General features: G+C 44.1%; 1 protein-coding gene across 7 annotated transcripts in view; it reads right to left on the bottom strand.

The window, feature by feature from the left end:
• PLEKHH1 (pleckstrin homology, MyTH4 and FERM domain containing H1) overlaps positions 1–6643 on the bottom strand; it is a 52754-nt gene extending 46111 nt beyond the window's left edge. For 4 of the 7 annotated variants that reach the window (XM_021400879.1, XM_021400883.1, XM_021400886.1 and 1 more), the window contains exons 1-2: positions 5459–6630; positions 357–405 (exon numbers count right to left, since the gene is read on the bottom strand). The gene's annotated coding sequence lies outside the window, so the exon portion shown is untranslated. Of the gene's footprint in view, positions 1–356; positions 406–5458 lie in introns of all 7 variants that reach the window. The other 3 variants (XM_021400887.1, XM_021400884.1, XM_021400881.1) reach the window with 3 other exon arrangements.

Raw genomic sequence — 20676 nt, 5'->3', positions numbered from 1 at the left:
GGGGAGGCAAAAATCTCTTGAGAAAGTTCACTCATGGTAGCAGCAGAGTTGACATGAGGATGAAGAATGTAAGGGTGCTACCATGGATGTAGCAGCAGGATCATGAGGTTTATGAGGAAAGGAAGAGGAAAGAATGTGACGGGGATTTCCAAGATGCAGATAGGAAAGCATCAGTGCAGCTTTGGGACATGGAGCTCTTTTTCCTTCCTTTCCCCCTGCTGCAGCTCCATCCAATCCCTCATTTCCTCCATGTCAGCAGCAGCAGCAGGAACCGAGTATTCCTGCTCACACATGCTGCTGTGACAGATGGGCTGTCTCTTCATCAGAGACAAGTAAGCAGCTCATGGTCAACTTACCTGTTCTCAAAGTTCCTTGTCCAGAGACAGCCTGTCTCAGTCATCACTCCTGGAAAAGACATTGCACAAGGAGTCAACAGACTTGAATGCTCTACTACTGTCAGTTCCATATTGCTGACCTGTGCTATAAGTTTCTTATTTCTGTGTTTCATCCTTACCAGTCTGAGGAAGGACAATGACAAGAAGTCCATTATCTTGAACGTTTTGGACAACAGAATTATTTGAGCATTGATCTGCAGGTAGTTTTATGAGCAGTAATCATCAGCACAAGCTGCTATTATCAGTTCAAGCCCCAGGCTAAGAGTACGAGCTGGCTGCTACTCATTGCTTCAGTTGCTACCTGTCCACATTATACATGCAGCCAGCCTGCTTGGCATGGTACAATACCAGCCTCTGTGGAAGAAGGGATTCAAATAGGGATGTAGGCTTGGTTTCCTGGCCCTTTAAGTTAAGGTTTAGAGCATGCCAAAAGCTCCACATTTACTATATCTGTTCCTGTGTCCTGTGCCACTGAGAGCAGGTTTTAGTGACTACAAGCATCACATGAGTGTCTTCAGACTGAAACATCACATGCAGTGCACTTTGTTTCCTCATTTGGCTTACATTATTGTAACAGAACACAGGCAAGAAGAGCCAGAAAGCACATTCTCTATGCTCTGAACTTCATTTTTACTGCAGCTTGAACATTTCACTTTAACCAATCTCTGCAGCCATCAGACATTTTGTGAGGATGACAGACAGTGGAAGAGTGTCTAAACAAGCACTTCATTACAACAAAGAGATAGATTTCAGCTAGGAACAAACTATGTCTGAAGACAAAACTGAAGACATCGTAGACATCAAGAGCTGTAACTCCACTAAGCAGAAAAAGCTGTGGTTGTTTAATTTTCTTCCTCAGTAACTGTTTAGAAGTTTCAGATATATCTTAAAATGGGCACAGATTACGTAAGATGTGCATAATAAGGGTGCCTTTAATCAAAATGAGAAGTGGGTGAGCATTCACAAACATTATAATACCAAATGAATGTGTACAGCCTAGCAACAAGCTGTGCAACCCTACAAGAACAAACATTTGCAAAGCCAAAACAGTTATTAATTCATCAGCTTCATTAAAACGGGGAAACTCAAACTTAAAGAGACTTCTCACCTGCTCACAGGCAAGCACAATGCTTCCCTGAACTGGGGCCAAAGCAACAGGCCAAGACTTGGAAAAGAGCAATGAAGTCACTCAGCCTTACTGTCTGTACATCCGACTTCGTAGGGTGAGAATGCTTAAGATGTCCCTCTGGTCCTATCTGCTCTCCAGCACAGCTGGCTCATATTTTGCAGGTACGAGAGCTTCAAGTTTCCCCAAGTATACATAATAGTGTAAGTATACATAACACAGCAGGCCACTTAACTCAGAACAACCAGCACATAGATGAATAAAGGAAGACACGTTTTATACCTTTTAGCTACAAGCATTAGCTGTGAGTTATTTTATGTACAGGTAGCTTTGTTCAGTAATATAAATTTTTGCAGGCAATGTGCTGGGAGGTGGAAGAGGGATGGGAAACAAATAAAGAAAAATCCTAGGAAGGAAAATAAGCATTCTCCAACCAGTACCCCTACAGCTTACAGAAATAGAGAGACTTGCCTTTTCTACAACTCAGTCCAGCACATCAGTAGAATCTCTAGCCATAGTTCCTCGCTAAGCATTTAATCCGGCTATCTTTCACACACTTCACAAGAGAGTAAGATTTCAATCTCAGGTAGCGATATCAGCCATCCTTGAGCCAAAAGAAATGCGCTAGTTGTGGAAGGATCCTACAACACTAATTCTTTTTACTGGCACCTCTGTTCTGGATGTAATACTTCAGCTTTCAAATGAATTCTTTCATAGAGGCATAAAGATATTTTAGTCGTTATTCATAGAGTTTAAGTCCAAAGAGTATAGGTAGTCAACGAGCCTGATTTACTGCACAGCTTATGTCAGAGCAAAAGTAACTTCCTCAGCTAGTCCATAACTGCTGGTTGAACTAAAATACCCAGATCTAAGTCCAAGACTAGGAGAGGTGTCCCAAGTCAGTAAGACTCATTCCTTCTCACCGTAGTCAATGGCATCATATAATCCCTTTTGTAAATGAACGTAGCCATTCCCAATGCACAGGCATTTTTGCTACCGCTATTCCTGTTGTTCTAAAACCTCACCTCTCTAATGAGCCGCCTTGTAATTACCAGCATTAATGTAATCATAACTAGCTTGTATCTGTTCATTCTTGTAAAATATTGCCCTTCAGCCTAGCTAGTTTTTTTTCCTTCCTCATATTCGCCCCTTGGTATATTCATTGATATCAAAAGCTTCTCCTTAAAAACTTCATTTTGCAAGGCTAGAGATAAGGAGCTCCTCTAGTCTCCTAAAAAAAATGTACCACTCTCCTTCTGCACCTGTTCCAACTTCAGTGCACGTATTATAAGAGGTGGTTTTTGTCTTTCTCACTCCCCTTCAGGCACAGGCGACCACAACTGCAGCTGGAAGGCAGTGTGTAGTCTCACCAAAGCCTTCTGTGAAGGCAGTAATTCTCCTAGAGAATATCACACCTGATCACATTTGTATTTTTATGGCCACATTACACTAGTGGTCAACACCCACAGACAAGCCAACACTATCAGAGCACAGGAATCTGAGCTAGCTTTGCCTTCTCAAGTGCCAGATGTAAGAGTGTGGAGGGCCTCGTTACAGAGATCCTGGAATAGATTAATAAAGCACAGGTCTGCATCAGATTTCTGCAAGATCAAGGATCTCCGTACTGCAGTCTATTGCTAATTTTAACAGGCCTGTTGTTATCCTATGATCAATAGCTATATTCACATATTTTCCTCCTCTGCTGTTTCTAACTAGTGATGTCCCAGGCTTTCTGCACATTTTGTTACTACATCTAACGCATTATTTTATTTTGTGCCATTAGCGTTCACCCCATCTTTTACTACACCTCATTCAACTCTTCCAGTAAGATACCTTTCAGCAGCCCCCCTTCAGCACAGTGTCACATTTTTTTTTGTCATTTCTTTGCACACCTTATCATTGTTCTATTAATCCCCATTTCCTGAGCTTCTGCTAATAATTTTCCCAAGTGTCATTCTATCAAATATTTTCAGAAGGCCAGAGATTAGGTTTAAAGATTCTTCCCTCTAGTAAAAACCATAGTTTTTCAGAGAAAGACATCATATCACTTTGGAACGATGCTTATCACTTCACACTTATCTTCATCTGCTAAATTACAACTCTCCTTCTAACTTCCGAATTCTCAGTTACTGTTAAATACACCACTCCTCCCCACCTGGTCTCTGAAACAGAAGCAGTTCATCTGTACTTTATGAACTACAATATCAACTTTAATCTTTCAGACTGACATGAAATCCTTGCTCCTGGACACGAGAGTTCATACGATTTTTACTTATTCATTTTTGATAACTCTTAACCATCTTGATCCACTATATTTTTGGATATTATTTTCCTTCAGATATCAGTAATTTTCAAATCAGGTAGAGAATTTATACAGTTATACAAACAATATTTATGTGGTTATATAAAACTGAATCAACATTTTTTCCTCTGGCATATGAAGCCAGGAAACATACTTTCAGGTGCAGTATACTTTCTCTAGGGAGATGGGAAATAGAAAGCACCCACATTGTTCAGAAAAGCTGAGATAATCCAAACTTGGTTCTTAAATGCAGGCACCTCTTGAAGAGCAAATTCATTTTCAGTGTGCTGAGTATCAAACGACTTACAGCAAAGGCAACAGGAGCTGCTCAGTTCTTAGAATTTTGCAGGAAACAAAATCGACTGAACCAGCTGCTGAATACAGATGTAAGACTTCTAGTTCTGACATCCATATGTAAAAGTTTTGATGAACATCAGAGTCGGTTCTAATTCCAAATGCTATATCCAAAAGAAATGCAATTGTACTTACTTCGAGTGCCCACAGTGTAATCCTGATGAAGCTAAAGTCTATACCAGAAAGTAATGTTTTCTGTCTCTAAACTGGATTCAGCCCGTGTCCCAGATGTTCTGAATGCTACATTGGATCCAGCAACACTCCAGAGACTTTGTATATTTTCACATGAAAAGCCTTCCAAGAATCAAAGGTGACTGATTACAGTGAACATTTTCAGATATACGATATATACACGTGTGAAGTGTTTGCAGCTTGTTCTTTCCATGCAGACAATGAGAGAAGTAAAGCATTGTTTCCATACTGCGGACGCAGGTGCTTTGGCAGCTAAGGAAAATAGCTTCCTTGGGCTGCTATGGGGAACCCAGTGGAGAGGGAGCACAGTTTTTAGCACTTGCCGAAAAAGGGCACCAGATTCTGCCTGCACATCGGAGCCAAACTGTGGTCTGCTACTGCCTTTGTACAAAAAGGAATCGACAGAAACATGACAGAGGTAACACTGAATGGAGAGGTTTCCTCCTATGTTGCTCCCCTCGACAGGCAGCAGGCAGCGGTATGGGCATCAGGCAAAACCCAGCTCTTCGCCACCTTGTTTTCCACCTCACGGACAACTTCACCCCCATGTTTTTAACCCCGAGGCCACTGGATTTGTTCAGCCACAGACTGTTTTTCCACTCGCAACAGTGGCTTGGGATGCACGGAGAAAGCAAGGTGGCAAAATGCAGGTAGGGCTTGCTGCACACCGGGAAACGCTAGGAAAAGTGGAAAAAATAAAATCCCTCTCCGCGAGTGCAGGTGGTTTGAACAGAAGTGTCACAAGGCAGGAAGAGGGCTCACGGCTCCGGCATTCTGCCGCCGAGGTCTCGCCCTGCACACCGGGGCTTACCAGAAAGCCCGAGCAGACTGCAGGACGCAGGTATCGGTGATCCCGGGCTGCATCTCCCTCCAGAGCCGTCGTTCCTGCCCGCAGTCCCCCTCCACGCAACTGCAAGCGGGCAGCGCCGCCAGACCCGCACAGACAGACCCGCACGGACAGACCCGCACGGACAGACCCGCACGGACAGACCCGCACGGACAGACCCGCCGGACCCCCATCGCCCTCTCCCCACCCGAGGGCTGCCCGGCGGCAGCGATGGGGCCCGGGCTGCCCCTGCCCGAGCTCACCTTGCACGGCGCGGGGCTCGCTCGGGCGCGGGGCAGCGGCGGGGCCGGCGTCGGGTGCAGGCAGGTGCCCGGCGCGACTTCTGCCCCATTCAGCACTTCGCCGTTCTCCTTCGAGCGGGAGAGCCCGGCTCAGATATCAGAGCCAGCCCTCCCGAGGAGCGCAGGAACTGACATCACCCGCCGCGGGCTTTAACCCCTTCTCGGGCTCGGCGGCGGGGCAGGTGGGGCGGGCAGCCTGCCATGGTGGCCGGGGCGGACCCGGCGAGAGGAGCCGCAGCCGCGCTCAGTTCCTGACGCGACCGATCGCCCTTCCCACGGCCCTCGGGAGCTGCCGCTGAGATCGAACGCGCGGAGAGAGCGCCGGTACCGGCGGGGCATCCCGGGCCGGGCTCCCCGCGGCCGTCCCCTCGGGGCTGCCCCGGACGGACGGCCATCTTGTGCCATAGGACAACGGCAAAAGTTGCTGGAACCCACCCGGGGCAGAGCTCCTGGCGGCTGCAAGCGCCCTCCTCGGCATCTGGGATTCCCCTTGCAGTCATCTCCCTGCTTTCAAAGCCAGTGCTCCCGAACCACCCGCATCCCCGAGGCGCAGCAGTGTTCTGTGGGCGCGGTGAGCCCCCGTCTCACACCGCTGCTCTAGGCTCCGCACACAGCTGCGGCCAAGCAGCGAGCTGGCTCCGGGGCCACCGCAGCGCCTCACTGCCCTCCTCTGCTGAGTGGCCGAGACTCCAGCTGGAGCTCCTCCATGAACGGCAGGCATCCCCAGCGTGGGTCCTTGCTGGGAGAGATGAAAACCAAATGAGCATCGTGAGAGCTCTCCTGGCCTGCATGCTATCCTCCCCATGTACTTGGGCCACCTCGCACAGAATGGCACAAACACACCGCCCTGAGGCTGCAAGCATTTCTAATGAGAGCTACCAGCACACAGAATATTCTCTTCAAGGTTAGGGCCATCGCTTTGTGAGCTGCTTTACCTGTAGCATGCACTTGCATGAATATATATTGACGTATGTGAACACATATACCTGTTACATCAAGCTGGCAAACTGGCTGCTAGGGAATGCTGGTTGCTGCCTGCTGCTGCCCTCTGCCACAGGCAGCTCATTGCCTCCTCTCCCCAGACCGGCATAGCTGAACAAGATCTTCAGTGCGGTTATTTGGCTCACAGGTATTGCCTGGTCCAAAATCCGCTGTTTATTAAAGTTTTGTTGTAGACTCTTTCCTTGGTAGTGTGTTTTCTCTGGTGTCTCAGCAGAGAAACAATGGCCAGCGAATCACTTACCATGAATGAACAAAAACACTTATGTGACTATGTGATCGAAGTTTCAAAATATAACTAAAACCATTAGGTCAAGATTTAGACACTGAAGTGACTAAAGGCAGACTCTGAAATCTATGCCTCATTATCCAAACGGGTAGTCAGATTTCCAAAGACTCTGTGGACCTTGCAGTTCCCTCAAGATTGTCTCACTTAAATTTCTCCTCCGTTTCCAGTTTCATGGGATTTTGGCTGAATGCAGCTGCCCGTTCCTTTCTAGCTACTAGACAAAGCATGCATTTCTGAGCTGGTTCAGGCAGAGAGCAGAATAGCACTACCCAGAGATGGCCAGAGAGCCAAGCGGAGACAGGCAGAGGGCTGAAAAGAAACAGGCATCTGGCAAGGAGCTCTTCCATTTGGCCAGTTGAGCAGGGACAAGCAGGAATAGAAGATGAGATGGCTGCTGTGACGGTAGATTTCTCCAGCAATTTGCAGCACAAGGGACTCCTGCAATCTGTATGTTTCATGCGTGCCTGTATTAATTGTTATTCCCAGTGATTAAGGAATTGTAATAAATAACCAGAACCAATGTGACTTGAGGCTCCCTATAGATGTCTCAGAAGGGCAAAAGGTAGCTTCATGCTTCACAAAGTTTTCTCCTGAACTGAGACTGTCCAAAGACAAAATGGGAAAAGGAGTTCTTCCCTTCATCTTTCCTATACAGTTTCTGTTTTCTTTCGGCCACAGCATGCAACTGCAATTTTCCTTACTCTGAATTTTATGAAGTATTTTTTATTCTTCCTTTAAAGTTACTGGTCAAATTCTCTCCTCTGTACCAGCAAAGCCAACAGGACTGTATCACTAGCTAAAACATCTGGCCTTGTGTTTTTCCCAGGCATTGAAGCTTGACTGCCAGGACATTCCTCAGCCACTGAACTTTATACAAAGTACCTCCCCAAGAACTGCCTGCACACACCTTACTTTAACCCCTGGAGGCCCAGAACTACATCAGCACTCACAGAACCACATGCTTCAATTTCTTTAATGCAGATATTCTACAAAGCTACACTTCTTTATAACTGCTATCACTTCGATTAAATTATTTTACAAAATAATTATTTTTTTAAAATATTTTAAAATGTGCTTTCTGTTAAATAATGCAGATAGAAAAATTGTTTTAACTTCAGAGGGAGGACATCATAAGAACAGCCAGTAGTATGGCACAGTTCCCAAGGGACTTCCCTTGGCAGTTATCTTTAATATGTCTGCTCTAGTGCTCTGTCAGGTCTTTACAATGTGCAGACAAATCATTCAGCAAATAACAAAATTTACTATAAACAACTAGTGTCTTATTGACAAAAGAAATTCTCTGGCAGATCCGAGAGAACTAGCTTGGCACTATTAGGCTATTGTTATCACAACACAAGCACGGACCACTTTGTTAAGAGCACCTTATCTGAGATACCTAAATAGAAGGGCAAGAAGATACAAGAGAACAAGGTGTCAGTAGATGAGAGCAGAAAAACTGTCTCTAGTAAGCGAAGTTGTCACAGTCCTGCACATGGGAGAGAGCAAAATGTTCCAGAGACAGCACTGCTGAAAACTTACCAAAGGGGCAAGAACAACAATCAGACTCAGTCAGTGTGTGAGCTTCACTGAGGGCTGAGTCCTTTGGGGAAAAAACCTTGCTGAATAACAAGACAGTGCCTTGAAACTTCTGTTCGAGGTACTTGTCCCTCTCCATCAGGAACTTAGGCTTCGGACCATAGCTCTTTAAATTCCATCCATTTTAGGGACTTAAAGAAGTTGAAAATGGCCTTTGTGCTCATCCCTTGCTCTGTTTCTTGTGGGCTTGTGGTGTGCTGACAGATGCAACACAGACCTGCAAACTGTGGACTTGTTTCTCTTCTAATTAGCAAAGAAGAGCTCATGCAGCAGCAAATAAGAGTGGCAGCTGTAGATCACCACACTGCATAAGCCATTTGCTTGTGCGAGGACCCAGTGGGAGGGCCAGGAAGCCATTGCCCTCCAGTAAGTGCTATATCAGCTGGGTTTGGTTGTATTATGGTCATTTCGTCACACATGACACACAGGACACAAAGGTTCTTGTGTGTTCACACCAGATCTCCTGCTTGAGCAAGAGCATGTTTTGTATGCACAATCTTGACTGGCAGAGAGCAAAACAAATGAGAATTCCCATTATCCTCAGGGAGCTGGCCCAGGAGTAACTCCAGTGTTACTACCAGCAATAATACGTTATGCCTTTTTTCATCTCTGTATTTCTCTTGTTTCAGCCTCCAAGTATTAGATTTCATTAGGTCTTTTTCTGTTAGATTAAGAAGACATCAACTATCATATATAGTCTGTGACAGAACAAACAATCAAACAAAAATCCCAAACAAACAAAAACCCAAACAACAAACTCTTAACTTTCCTGTCTGTCTTAATACACAGACTTAAAATCTTCATTAAAAATTGTTTTCTTGTTCCTATATTCTCATAGTTTTATCTAGATGGTAGATTAGATGACTGGAACTTAAGAAAACGTGAGGCTGTTGTCAGCATGCTTTGTGTGTCCACGTCAAATTGCTGTTGCAGAGGGGAGAAGAAAAGAGGACAGCACATGAGTGTCTTCAGTCTGAGGAGGAAGAAAACAGTTGTTGCAAGTATATTTGTTTTGTGTGGTCTTTCTGCGTCGGGTATTGGCTGGTGCATAGCCCATAGAGTTCTCACATACAACAATGCTCTTTGAATCTTTTTCAGAGTCCACATGCTATAGAGTTAAATGCTGCGCTAGTGATACCATGCATGATGTATCTCATAGGAAAACTGTATCAAGCCCAGATGCTGCAACTAATCAGAGCTGGCTCAATAGCACTTAACAAAATTGACTGTTGCTGCCCCAAGGATGGGAGTCCTGAATGCTCCTGCCAGTAAAAGGAGGTGTAGAACTAAGGGGGAATGGAGATGGGATGAGATGCTGGGGAGAATCAGGCAGAGCCCTGAAAAGTTGGACCTGCTACTCCTGCAGCCCCAGTGATGTGAGGGATGGTCACAGTTCTGCTGCTGCGAAAGGGAGTACGTACCTCTTGACCTCTCCTTCCAGTAGCAGCAGCAAGTCTGCCAACCCAGGAGTTCAGTACAGGCAAAGTAGGCAGTAGTCAATGACCATTTTGCTTCTCCAGGTTTCTTGCAAAATGCCAGGCTGGTTCTGGAACCACAGTGCAAAAAGCTACATGGAGGAGAAAGGAGAAAGACTCAAACCACACTGGGAACAGAACACAGGTTTGCACTCGGGCCAAGTGATAGAAATAAAAAAACTGCTACCCTCTGACAAGCAGCAGCAGAGATGGCATTGTGGACAAACTGGTGATCTCAGCCCAATTCTTAAATATCAGCTTTCTGTGGGACACATTCACTAGGACTGAGCACTGAAGAGGCAATAGTGTGTGCCACAGGTCACTGGACAGCAGAGCTTCACTGTATTGCAAAGGCCTCCATTACTACTATGGTTGATCATAGCTCATCATCCATCCCATCACTGCAAACAGCTTGTCAGCACATTCAGACAGGATCATGGGAGATGAACTGATGTCTGAACCCAGCTAGCACTGTGAAAAAAAGTTGTTGGATGGGAAAGAGTTGGCTAGGCCAGGTAGAAGGGGTGTCCTTGTCCCCCGCCACATCCCTGTGGCAGCACTGGGTGGAAATTCCATTTCAGTATTGTTAAATCAATACCTTCTGTTAAGAGGAAAGTAAGTCCCAGCTCACTCTCCTTTTGGGTGCAGATCTGAGAACTCTGGCACAGGCAGCTGGGGCAGCTCTGTGGCCAAAGCAGGAGATACTGCACAAAGCATGACAGAGGATCCCTGCCTGTCCAAAGCCAGTTTTCTGGCTGAGAGTGGGGCAGAGAAGACACTAGTAAGAGATGGGGCTAGTCTGTGGGAAGGGTTTTGGCTGCCTTCCCAGTCTTGCACTGAAGTCAGGCCTACAGCTGCCAGATGTCAGGATGAGATGTGGAGAGGAACGTGGTTCCCCACTGTAGGACTCCTACATGCAAGAGCCTGTGTTGCTGGAACCAGCAGGTGGGCTGTTCCACAGCAAGTGCAGGAGGGAGGCTACATTTTCTGGAAAGGTTTTTGGCTCCTTTCCTGGTCTCACACCGGAGCCAGGCACACAGCTCCCAGATGTTTGTGATCTCTGCTCTGGGATCTTTCAGGCTTGTCAAAGAGTTGTGTAAAGGGAGGAAATATTTCACTCCTATGCAGAGGGTGGATATGCCAAGAGCCCCCATGGAGGTCCCTCCGCCTACTTCTCCCAGGAGGGGTCACCCACAGGTGAGCAGCCTTGGAAAAGGCTTCATCTCTCTGCAGGCAACATCTCCAGACAAAGCGCTCTGACAGCAGCAGTTGCTGAGCCTCCCTGGCATGGCACTACTCCTGACAGTTTCCATGGTGATTCACAAAAACAGCAGAAAAGCACTGATTTCTTTTGGAAGGCAAATAATAGGATATGATAGTGCTTGTGGCTGCGGAGGAGGAGACAACTCTGCTTTTATGCTGTTTACTGAGTTCTTCAGGGTCAATCCCACCAAATTGGCAGGAAAATCATTGCTGTTCCATTCCCAAAGGGTGAGTAGCAGCTCAAAGCAATAATTTCCGCTTACAAGCTGCCATAGACAGGTTCAAATGATGTTGCAAACTGGTTTTTATTTATAGCGTTGGCAAATAAGGTCAGCAGGCACCTTGACCAAGCAGTACTTGATAGTACTTTGGCTGGAGGGGGTTAGTAGGAAGTGCTGATGCAGCATGCAAGCACAGACACAGGTATAACATGCAGAGAAAACACATGCACCGCCTTCTCTTCTGTCATGTCTGTAAGTACATGGACAGAATCTCAAACCTGTCATCTTGGTCATAGGGATGAATTATCCATGTGGAAAAAACAAATCCATAGTAATTACAGCACAGTGTCATTTCACCACGGCTTTACCCACTGCCCCGAAGCTCTTACCATGTCCTCTCTCCATTACAAAAGCAGCAAGTGTTATTCAACACACTCTTCCCCATGCAGTCTGGAGGTGTGTGCCTGCTTGATACCCACACATTCTCTTCCACACAGCAGCTGCCAAACAGCACAGCCTCCAGGCAGAAATGACATGGAGGAAACGGTGGAGGAGTGGCTTTTCTGATCTGCATTGTTTTTGTGATGCAGTTGAAGATTTCCAGAAAATTCTAGGAGGATAGTAGTGGTGAAATTGATAAAGGATAAGATGGCTTTCGATCACAGCTAACAAGTGTGTTAAAAAGTAAATCTAATTTTGTGTGCCTCCACCTCTGGGGAAAATGTTCTTGGTTCAATTTCAGAAGTGCAGGGAAATTCAAGGGTTGGGAACCTCTGAAAACAGGCCTCATGGTGCCTGCAACAGGGTGACCAGAAAAAAAGGGCCAGTTTTGAATATTTCCTACCAATAAGCACCCACTGGCAGGCTCAGAGGTTGGTCCAGATCATTCCACTCGCCTGAGGTAAAACTCCTGGTAAGAAAAGTCCGCCATCTTGGACGTAGATTTCAGCAGCGCTCGGATCTCACTGTCTGGCTGCAGCCGTACAAATGACTCCTGCTCACTTCCTCACGCTGTGCTTCCTTGTCCAGAGCCACGCCAGCCTGCAGATGAGCTTCTGGAGAGCAGGTCACTGTGCAGCCTCTCCCTCTGTCAGTGGGCTTCCCTCACCTCAGCCCCAGCTGAAGGTACACTCGTGCCCTCAGAAACCTGCGCCGGGCCACAGAACAGTATCTAATTAAAACGGCACGAGCAGCTCCAACACAAAACTGAGCTAGGACCTTCTGCAAAGGACATCACGGGGTAGTTTTTAATTATTTGTTTAATTAGTATTAATTGCACACAGCAGGAGAACAGAGCTCGGTCTGCAGTGCCCAGTCAGCTGGCAAGCACAAGCTCTGGCCGCTCTGGGAACTCCTGCCAAGGGCAGTGCAGGAGGGATTTGTGCACTCTGCTGCTGTGATGGAAGCGACAGCGGGTGAATGAAATTCAGGGGATTTTCTTCTGGAGCAGAGAGAGGCAACGGTATCTGTTTAATTGCATAATGTGCGCTGTGCTACAAGCGTATCATACAACAGTACAGTAACCCGGAGAAAACTCAGCTCCCTTCGGACGTTCAGCGCTGCCTGAGGACCGCCGCCCCTCGACGCGCGCAGCCCGCCCGGCCCCGGCGGCAGCTGCTCGCGCCGCGCTGCCCGCAAGCTGCGTGCTCTGGCGCCACCTGCTGGCTGGAGGCGGCTCTGCGGGAGGATAGGGGCCGGGCGGGAGTCGGGGTGGGACTGAGAGTATTAAATCTTTTTGGACAGATTTCGCGGCGCGAAGCTCTGTGGTACCCTCATTCGACACTGAAAGGTTACAGCGTGCGACGTTTAACTGGATCCCATTCAGTGCTTTTATAAGCCATGAAACCTTCGTTGAGCTGCACTTCCTTTGTTTTGCCCTCCTCCACCGGCCTGAACCTCACAGTTACAGATAAGAGAGCCAAAATTCAAAGCCTGGTGTTTCCATACAAGATTCTTGTCTCCTCTTGGCCTTGATTGTTTTCTCATGTGGACAAATAACACTAGAGTGTTTACCATTTTTTTTTTTAATTTTCCCAAAGATTATTTGGGAAAGACACCATAGAAATTAGATGCCTTATATAAAAACTTCTAAAAATTAAGATCTTTAGCAAAACTCTGCTGGAGCAAAATTATAATGTGATTCTTCTAGTGAGAAAAGTAGTGCCATCATTACCACAAGAAAGAGTTGCTTTTACTTTTGAATCTGAGAGAGATTTTCTGCCCAGATTTCTAGATATAACTTCCCTCTGCAGAAATACAGCAGTGCAGAGTACTATATCCAGATCTCCATAGGCTTTGCCTGAAATCAGTGCCCACAGTTTACCATCTGGGCTTTGATTTACTAGATCTATATTTAAGGTAAGCCTGCTGTCATTAAAAAAATATTCTGAATGGTAGGCATGCAGGCAAAAAAGGAGAGAAGAATCAGCATTCATTTTCCTGAACAGGACCAGGCAAAATCCTCCAGGGGTTTGTGACTGGGCCATATCTCTCAACCGCTGCAGAGGAGACAGTAGGTTTTGGATAGGAGCAGCCGTACTCATCTTGCAAGCTCATATTCATCCCTCCCAGAGACCAACATATCCGGGAACTGTCCTGATTTTCCAGTAGAGCTGTTTACTCTGTTATCATAAAATTGATCACAGATGGTACTTTTGATGCTGGCAGGTTGGAAAAAAATAATCTCTTGGCTTATATTCTGAGCACATTTGATCTGGACTCACCGACTGGAGTTGTGGCTGCTCATCATCTTGTCACTGGTAGAGAAACACTTTCCTGACTGCAGCTAAATTTTGGGCCAGTATGAACTTTTTAAATTAAATAGCAAACTTGAACCTTAAATAGTTACACTTTGCCCTTGCTGTTTGGTTCTCTTGCATACCAAAGACTTAGCTCTTAGCAACATGAAATCCCATCCTAATTAGCTTCTGTTTAACAATACCACTTTGTACCATGCTCAGAATGCCAAACTCCTTCCATTCTGGGGCTTTAGAAGAGGAGAATATTTCATTTCAAGCCTGATGCAGTTCAAGACTCTTTCTACAATTTTTTGAAGTTTAAAGTAGTCCTGATGTTAAACCTCAACCACTCTGTATGAGTAAAAATCACACGCAAGAAATGAGACTTCTAACCAGACATAGTCCAGTATAAGAACACAAATGAGAAGTTCTAGAATATTCAGCTCAAGAGAATAACATGTATTATTTACTCTCTGAGGAGGCAGTGAATATTATGAAATAGAACAACTCTCACATGTACAAGTAAGCCATCCTTTGCATTTGAACCAACACTTCCACCACTTCCCAAAGCTTCAGAACAAAAGGTACCTCTGTTTAAGACAAGTCTTCAGAAATAAGTAAAGTCTTGGCCCATATAATCCTATATCTCAAAGAGTTACAGTTTCTTGTCTCCCTGTGAGATGACAAAATTTCCACCATCAGTTGTGGAACTGCTTATTTGGTCTGTTGATAAAAGGTGTTCATGAAAGTATAAGCAAACGCACAAGTATTGAAGGGAAGAATTGTCAGATCTTATATTGAACCATTGAAAACATTGGCATGACAGTGTGACCGTCTGAATGTATAGGGCTGTTTTTCTTTAATGCCCGCCATTTCTTTTTTAAGGCCTAGAGAAATCACTTCTAGAAAGCCTCAAGAGCCATATACCTCCCTAGAATAAAAAATAAACAAGATGACATGTGAAGATCTGCCCACCATAAATGCCAATATTTAATGATGATAGTGCACACATACCTTTTTGTATTTGGTATTATGCTACAATATGTATTTTCCTCATCTTACAGGAAGGTGTCTGCTTTCCAGGAAAGTCTCTTATTTGCAGCTATCTGAAGATACAGAGAGTGACAAGGCAGGGCTGCCTTTCTTTTCATCCTTTCAAGAAAACTATTTGCAATCTATTGCACTTGCTATCCTTGAAACTTTGACCTAAATTCCAACCCAAAAATCCATTCCCCCAGACAACGTTATTCATAATTATGAAGATCCTATGCTGACCTCAGATAGGTCTATTTGCTTTGAGTTTTTTTATTCTGTGATTACACAGATTTCTGTCATTTTCTGTGTATTGTGAAATTGTGCAACCAACATGTCACATTCTTTAAAATGAGGGGTTTTGTGTAATAAAGTAAATAAAAGAACACTTTGAAATGTCTTTGATGCCTATTTTAAAGGAGAAACTCCACTATCATACGACACATTCCTATCACTGTAGGTAAGCATAAAGAAAAAAAAAAGCTCAAAACTCTTTGCTAAGATAAACTAAGATAAACTTAAGGTAGCAAGTTTGAGTGGATATTCAAGTCACTGAAAGTTGGCATGATCTTAGTCTCGAAATATAATATCCAGCGAATCTTTATTTTTTAGATTTTTCTGCAGTGACTGCAATTTGTTGGGATAGTTCCAGTGTGTTTTGTCTTTCATACTCAATGGCATGAAAACTGCAGATACGAATCACGCATCAGTGGAACCTTTGACCTCTTGCTCTGGGTGGATGACAGACAGCTGTGGAGAGCCACTAAATTCAACTCAAATGACAGAGCTAAAAGGACTGTGTGTGTAGCCAGGTCTGGGCTCTGAGTAAAGGCCAGCTGGTGGAGGTTGCTTGCAGATAAGACTGTTGGAAATTATCCAGTGTCACAGAGAAGCCTGTATTAGTTCCTGTGACAGTTTCCATTTGTTACTCTGCTTAGCAATTTGTACTTTTTTCACATTATTATTTTTGGATACCCAGAAATCAGCATGGAGAAATGTCTGTTCTGAGGCTACGAGAAGAGCTTTTTGCTGATTTTTCTCTTTCCCTCTGTCATCCAGCAGGTGGGAGGAGATCAACACAGATAGTGAAATGTAGGGCTGCTGAATGGATTGTTTCCCAGGGATACCTGGTTTCCTTGTGCACAACTCCTGTGGGCAGATCCAGTTGCCCGAATTTTCATACAACTATCCACCAGCCTCAGGGAACATAACAGCACCATTTTTTATTCTCTTGGAAAGAAAGGATTTGGGTATTACAGTGTTAATATGAATTAATAACAACAAAGAGACCCTACTTTTGCCATACCAACATCCCAGCAATACCTACACTTAGGAACTGTCTGTTGATCTTTCAGGACTGGTGTAAGCAGATAGGATATCAACTCATCTATCTGCATCTTTTCACTAGCTGTTTTCCACATTGGTTTTAGATGTTTCTAAATTTATTTCTGTAAGCATAACATCCTGGGACATCTTCTTGGGGGGAAGCGAGGGACAGCATAGTCTAACTATGGAAGAAGGACTTGTGAATTCTTAATATAATTGTGTTTTATTTATGCTGCAGGGATGTTTGCAGATAAGTAACAGCTAAGTGTTCACAGAATCGTAAGCACATAAATGTTTTATAGCCAGTGCAATATAGTTAGTAGTGACAATTCAAATCTGGAATCATGCTGAACAAATAATTCATTTGGGGAAGATATGCTATATCCAAGGGCTGCACTGAAAGTAATGCTTCCTATTTTATTATGTTGTCCTATGATATCAGAGGCAGATGTTGGTGGTACAGCAGTAAAGGTTTGCAGCAGAAATGCTAAGTCACGGCTTGAACGAGTGATTGAGCACCTGGTGGGAAGGCAGGGCCAACCCAGGGGAGCTCAGGTGCATGCAGTGTACCTGAGTGACCAGAAGGGCTGGAGCCAGGATCCATCCCTTCCCAGGCTGCATTTGAGGGTTGGCAGTGGAGGTGAGGGTATCTCACTGGAGGTTCTTGCATGCCTGAGGTCTTCTGAAGGTAAGTAGCTTTGTTCCTGTAACAATGGCTGCTGCATTTGAGAAAACCCTCACTTGCTGCAGCCTAGGACCTTGTTGCTCTGCCATCATTGCCGTGCTTTCTATTCTGTTACAATGTTTGAACTTTCCCACAAGCATTCTGTTACATTTTGTTGCTGTGTGACAAATGACAGCAGAGGGCTGGTCTGACAAACTAGTATTTGCTATCAAAGTGCATGTGAAGCAAAGGTGCCTCACTGAATTTCTCTATTTGGAAAAAATGGCATCCATTGGCATTCACTGACACTTGATGAATATTTATGGAGTCCAAACAGTGGATTTCCACACTTAATGGTGGCTGGTGCATTTCAGGTGAATTTCACTGGTGACAGTGAAGCAGAAAAACAAACCATCTTCTGATTGGCCATGTGTAGCTGTCACACCAAAAAATGAAGAATGTCCTGATCAGCTCATCCACGTGAGTTGGTGGATTATGACCAGGGAACTGTGTATGGAGCTGAATATCAATTTCCAGCATTGGAAATGATGCTGGCAATGTTGGAATATTGCAGAGTTTGCATCAGCTTGGTCCTGTGTAGGCTCTCAAGGGAACAGAAAGAACACCCTATACAAGTTTGTTAGGACCTATTTAATCAATACAAGGCTGAAGGTAACAGCTCCTGGATCACATTGTTACTGGTGAGGAGGAGTGGTGTCACTGCTATGAGTTGGAGTCAAAACAGCAGTCCGTGGGGTGGTGATATGTGACATCTCCTTCAATGGAAAAAGTTCAAGATGCAGCTCTCAGTGATTGAAGTGATGAGCACTGTCTTTTGGGATAGGAGAGGGGTGATCCTGTTGGACTTCCTGGAAACCAAACAAACCATCAACTCCAACTGCTTCATCATGACACTGGCTAAGCTGAAGGCTCAAGCATCCAGAGTCAGGCCAGAGAAGAACCTTTCTCTTGCAACATGATAATGCCAGGCCACGGAGAGCACTGCCAGTCTTGGCTGTATTGTCCTGCCATACTCATCTATAGTTCATATTTGGTGTTCTCTGATTTCCAGCTATTCAGGCCGATGAAGGATGGATTGTGTGGGTAAAGTTTTCCCAGAGGCAATGCCATCATAGCAGCTATGAAACAAGATTGCCTCTGCTGGTGCAAATTTTTGAGTGTGGCATGCAGGCCCTTGTTCATCACTTGTGAAAATGCACAGCTAATGGTGGTGGCTATATTGAAAAATAGTGTTTTGTAGCTGAGAATTTGCTCTATCAAACAGTGTTACTTTGCTCTTTGTATCTATTGTAGTTTCCATGGAAATGAATAAGAGGCATTACTTTTGGAGTGAGCTATGTACTTCGTACTCCCATCAGAATAGATGGTTTGTAGCTGAGCTTATACCTAAGAGACTGGCAAATAGAGCATCCTTAGTTGCTTGCATCTGTATAGATGTCCCTTAAGAAAAAAAGCCTACTGAAAATACAGCTGACTCCAGAAGTATCTTATATGCTGATGTCATCTTTGGCTGTGCTGAACTATGGTTGAATATTTCTCTCTAATAGCATGCCCACTGTTACAACAAAACATCAAATGTTTTTGAATTGAGAAGCAATTATGACTTTTTGCTGAAGCACTATTCAGTACTGGTACTTTTATTCTCAAATTCCCCTTCTATTAACTTGTATTTTTTCTTTGGAAGGATATAAAAAAGGCAAATTAGCTTCTGTTTACAAAGACGATTATGCAAAAACCTCTGGCAGCATTGGGTGGCATAGGAGTGATAGAGGTCAAATTGTGAAATGAGTGATATTTACTCATTTAACCTGTTTAGGATCTCTTATGCAGTTAGGCAGGGTGTTGTGAGACAGGCATTATCTAGTTTGACCATCAGAGTGGGATTAGTTTCTCTGTAGTCAAGCAACTGGTCTGAACTTCTCATCTGGCACTACCTATCATCAGTGGAGAAAGGAGAACTTGTTCCATTTGCTTAGGATTGGATGAGTCCATCCAGAATCATCCACCTCTCATTGAGTATACAGGCAGTTACAGGAGTTGGAGGGCAGCAGGTCACAATATTCTTGTAGGCAAATGACTTTTATAACTGGGGAGACAAAAAATACATACAGATCTTTGCTTGAGTTTCACCTTACTTAATCTATTTTTATGCTTACTTCACTGAGGTTGGTTTCTCATTATCAACATTAGTTATACAAGCTGTAAATGAAATTTTTGTAGGATTATTGATTGGGATTGTTTGGTATCTGAAGCATAATTTCTGGTCTCTATTAGAATTGCAGTTCTCAAAAAGTAAAGTTTTAAAATCACTGTACTGGACATTGTTGAGCTAGCATTTGTAGGCAGTGTAGAAATATCTGATATTTATTACAGTATGACAGGGTCTCATTAATACGTCTTCTGAAAATGTCTTGAACTAAATCTTTGGGGTAGGCACTTAGTTAATCCCATTACATTCTTTACAAGCAGCTTCCTTAAAAACTTCCGAAAATTCTAACTTACTCGTTAGACAGTATGATCATTGCTATGCAGTCTGTACTGGGGGTGACGCCTATTGACAAGAAGCTTTGTTATATTAGATATAGATGAATATTTGATAATGTAATTACTTATTCATTGTATCTTAGAAGCAGAAAGTCTTTTTCATGTGACTCTTCCTAGTCATCAAATGATTTGGGACCGTTTGGCTCCTACTCCACCTGACCTACTGACATCTGTTGGGATCATGTGTTTGTTGTGGGACTACTACTGGGGCAGTGACAACATCTAAAAGGAAAAGAAGGGAAGGAGAAAGCTACCTTTTCAAAAAGAAAAATAATCTCCTTGATTATCAATTTGATGCATTATTTTATCATATAAATGTATACAGGTTAGGTGGCTACTCATCCAGGCCTCTGGGTCTTCTTTCCAGTTCTTTGCGATGAGCTTCTGACAAACTTCTATGCCCTTGAGGCAATCTGCTTGAATGGGGGAACTATTCACATGCAACACATTCTGAAAGAGGCAAAACAGAAATAACATAATCTCCATGTTGAGTGTGGAAATTATCCTCAATGAGAAATGCAAAAGGACTCTATTTCTAGTGAAACTGTTCTGTGACTCATCCTTGTCACAAAGGTAAAAGAAAGGAGGTGCTCTTAACGCAAATACACTGTAGTAGCACAAAACTAGAAGTATTTATTGCTAAGAAGAAAATTAATTTAATCAACATTCTGAAAGCTGCTGAAGTGATTTATATATATAATCTCTTGATTTAGTTTCACTCCAAGGAGAGAGAGTGAAAGAGGAACATGAGAAGGAGGCAGAACGTGGCTTTATGTTAATATATAGTGATTACTTATTTTAGAATTATTAATAACTGAGAACCACGTGCTCTTGAATGTACTAAATAATATCAAAGCATAAAGTACCACTGGGGGAAAGGGATCTCTCAGATGCCATCGAATTAAATTAGAGAGCAGGATGAGGTACTCCATAAATGCATCAAAGCCAAGGAAGAGAAGCTCGGACAGAAAAATATGAAAGATAACTCTTTATAAATAGCTTCCAGTTACT

Source organism: Numida meleagris, chromosome 6 (assembly GCF_002078875.1).
Source record: "Numida meleagris isolate 19003 breed g44 Domestic line chromosome 6, NumMel1.0, whole genome shotgun sequence".
NCBI lineage: Eukaryota > Metazoa > Chordata > Aves > Galliformes > Numididae > Numida > Numida meleagris.
Note: the sequence above shows the minus strand (reverse complement) of the source record. Positions and strands in the feature narration are given on the sequence as shown.